Genomic DNA, 3,841 nt, shown 5'->3' on the forward strand with positions numbered 1-3,841 from the left:
GTGGAGCGTCAGGGTCTGTGTATGTGTCCACAGATTCGGTGTCCTTAAGCACGTGCATGGGACGGGGTGTGTGGCGATGACAGTGCTGCGATGAGGGACGAAAGAGGACTCAGTTGGCCCACATCACCAAACAGGAAGGACAGATGTGCCTCTGGATGTCAGGGCCATCGAACCAAAGATTGGAGGGCAATCAGGATGCTCCCTCCATGACCTTCTCTGACCTTTCGTGAATCAGCATCTTTCTCAGACCAGCATCCTCCACACCACAGACACAAAGGGGGGAGGGGGTGCTTCAAGGTGCATTAATTGCCAGCCTTTGGCCTCAAATCCGAAAAATCCCAGGGAGAAGTTGTGATTGGCGCATCTGCAGATCCTTCAACTTGGCCTGCTGCTTGGGCTACTGTGATTGGCTCCATTTGGGTGAAGATCAGCCCCAGGAACCCATCCTTGTGGCCAGGGGGATGGGATTGTGTGAGAAAGAGGAAGCCTCCCCCTGAGCCACAGGTTAAAGCAGAGCAAGGAACCCTTTCAGAGAAGCGGGCAGATGACAGTAAGTGTCTGGGAGATGGCATATGAGGGCTCTGGGTTTGCAAGAGCCAGAAACCCAACTCTCCAGCATGAATAATAATACGTTACCAGGTCATGATAGTGGGTGGTCCAAAAGGGGCCCAGCTGGATTCAGGAGACTCAACTGTGCTTATCAGGGTTCTCTTCTTGGGGATTTCTCTTAGTATCCATAAACTTAAGCGCATTTTTAAATATATTTTTTTAAGATTTTATTTATTTATTAATGAGAGAGAGGGAGAAGCAGACTCCGTGCAGGGAGCCTGACATGGGACTCGATCCCGGAACTCCAGGACCACGCCCTAGACCGAAGGTAGGCGCTAAACCTTTGAGCCACCCAGGGATCCCAACTTGAGTGCATTTTTAACTGTTTATTGACATTGAGCAAACATGCAGAGAAGCACACTCATCAACGCGTCTGCTGAACTCGCAGACTGATGCTATCCATGCAGCCAGCTCCCAGGTGGATGAACAGAACATCCCCAGCCCCCCAGAAGTCCCCTTGTGCCCCCTCCCAAGCGCTGCCCCCCAGAGCGACCGCTACCTCAACTTACACCACAGAATGGTTAAATCAGAGGTCGGCAAACTGGTTCCCTGCAGGGCCAGGTAGTAGATACTTGAGACTTTCTGAGCCACCCATTCTCTGTCCCAAATAACTAACACTGTGAAAATGGCCACAGATAATGCATACATGAACGAGCCTGGCTGTGTCCAAATAAACCTATTAATGGATCCTGGAATTTGAGTTTCTCGTCTTCATCTGCCACAAAATACTATTGTTTTGATTTCTTCTGAACATCACGAAATTCATAAGCCATCTTAGGGCACGTGCCATATAGATACAGACCAGAGAGGGAGGGAGGGAGAGAGGGAGAGATTTCTTATAAGGAATTGGCTCGTGATTATGGAGGGTGAAAATCCCAAGGTCAGTAGGGTGAGTCTGCAGGCTGGGGACCCAGGAGAGCCAGTGGTGCAGCTCCCATCTGAAAGCTGGGTTGGCTGGAGACCCAGGGAAAGCTTATGTTTTTGTTTCAAGTCCAAAGGCAGGAAATAGCCACCGCCCTAGTTCAGAGGCAGTCAGATAGGATTTCTCTTTTACTCAGAGTCAGGTCAGCCTTTTCTATTCGGGCCTTCAACTAATTGGATGCGGCCCACCCACCCTGGGGGGAGCAATCTGTCTTACTCAGTCTAACCATTTAAATGTTAATCTTGAAGGACACCTGGGTGGCTCAGTGGTCCTGCAGGCTCAGGTCTTAAACCCAGGGTCCTGGGATCAAGCCCCACATGGAGCTTCCCATAGGGAGCCTGCTTCTCCCTCTGCCTGTCTCTACCTCTCTCTGTGTGTCTCTCAGGAATAAATAAATAAAATCTTAAAAAAAAAAAAAAAAGTAAATGTTGATCTCATCCAAGAACATCCAGGATAATTTTGACCAACTGCCTGAGCACCTCATGACTCAGTCCAGTTGACACATAAAATCGACCACCATAAGTACGATCCGTCAACCAAAAAAAATAATAGAAAAAAAAATAGATCAGAGTTCTCAACGGGAGTCTCTAATCAGAGCTAGAGAAGTTTCCCTTATGGAGGCAAGACCCTCGTGAGGTTCCTTTTCTTCTGGTGAGGTCAGAGGAGCTGCAGGATTCAGGGTGTTGTGGCAGTAAATAGAAACGTGACAGGAAGAGCATAACGATCTCAGAAGGGGTTGACTGGCTGGCTGAAAGCTTGCGTGTTTTTGGTGGTGATGTCTGTCCAGCATCAAGGAGCCACAAGGTCAAGAGGGGCACCTTGAACTAGCTCAGCAGAAACATCAAGCTTAAAAAAAAAAAAAAAAAAAGCATCAAGCTTTGAGGGCCCCCAGCTATTGCCTTTGGACGAGGAGGAGAAATCTTTGCTTTTATTAATTAGCAACTATTTACTCTCTGGAATGCAGCTGTTTCAGCAATTTAACTGTTGTGGCATCTTTTATGGTGCAACTCACTGTTTCTCTTTTTTTCAAGTAGCACGGGAACAGGATTTCTCTGGTGCTTATCATTCAGTTTAATATCAGCTGTCCGTGAGATGTATGGCCAGTCACAAGACTCTATAAGAATGTAGAAACCAGGGGCACCTGGGTGGCTCAATCGGTTAAGCTCAGGTCATGATCCCAGGGTCTCAGGATAGAGCCCACATCAGGGCTTCCTGCTCAGTGGGAATCTGCTTCTCCCTCTGCCTCTACCCTCCTCCCCCCAACCTATGCACACTTGCTCTCTCAAATAAAATCTTTTTTTTTTTTAAGATTTTATTTACTTATTCATGAGAGATCGAGATAGAGGCAGAGACATAGGCAGAGGGAGAAGCAGGCTTCCCGCAGGACTCAATCCCAGGACCCCAGGATCACCGCCTGTGCCAAAGGCAGACACTCAACTGCTGAGCCACCCAGGTGCCCCAAGAAATAAAATATTAAAAAAAAAAAAAAAAGGAATGTAGCAACCAGTACTTATTTGATCCTTATCAAAACTATGCAGGTCAGCCTTGTGGGCTAAAGGTGATCATTTTTCTGCTTCTCTCCCTCATTCTTTCCTCCACTGACTTTGAATCTTTTTTTTTTTTTTTTGACTTTTAATCTTTAAGGTTATTGAAAGGCAAAGGGCACAACACCTGTAACTTCTTCAAGCCAGCAGGGGTCATAGAGATGTCCCTACAAGCAACTATTATGGAAAGGCCATTGCTATAGAGTCTAGAGGGGGCATAGGGTTAACCCGTTTATCTTAGGGTTATGAGTTCAAGCCCCACCTTGGGTGTAGAGATCACTAAAAAAAATAAGTAAATAAAGGGGTTATTTTGTTGTTTTTTTGTTTTGTTTTGTTTTTTTAGTAAATAAACTTTTTTTTTTTTTTAATTTTTATTTATTTATGATAGGCACACAGTGAGAGAGAGAGAGGCAGAGACACAGGTAGAGGGAGAAGCAGGCTCCATGCACCGGGAGCCCGATGTGGGATTCGATCCCGGGTCTCCAGGATCGCGCCCTGGGCCAAAGGCAGGCGCTAAACCCGCTGCGCCACCCAGGGATCCCAGTAAATAAACTTTTAAAAAGGATCAATATTGGGCAACTGAGTGGCTCAGTGGTTAAAGCATCTGCCTTTGGCTCAGGTCATGGTCCCAGGGTCCTGGGATCAAGTCCTGTATCAGGCTTCCAACAGGGAGCCTGCTTCTCCCTCTGCCTATGTCTCTGCCTCTCTCTGTGTGTGTGTCTCTCATGAATAAATAAATAAATTAAATCCTTTAAAAAAAAGGATC

This window comes from Vulpes lagopus, chromosome 2 (genome assembly GCF_018345385.1).
Source record: "Vulpes lagopus strain Blue_001 chromosome 2, ASM1834538v1, whole genome shotgun sequence".
Classification (NCBI taxonomy): Eukaryota; Metazoa; Chordata; class Mammalia; order Carnivora; family Canidae; genus Vulpes; species Vulpes lagopus.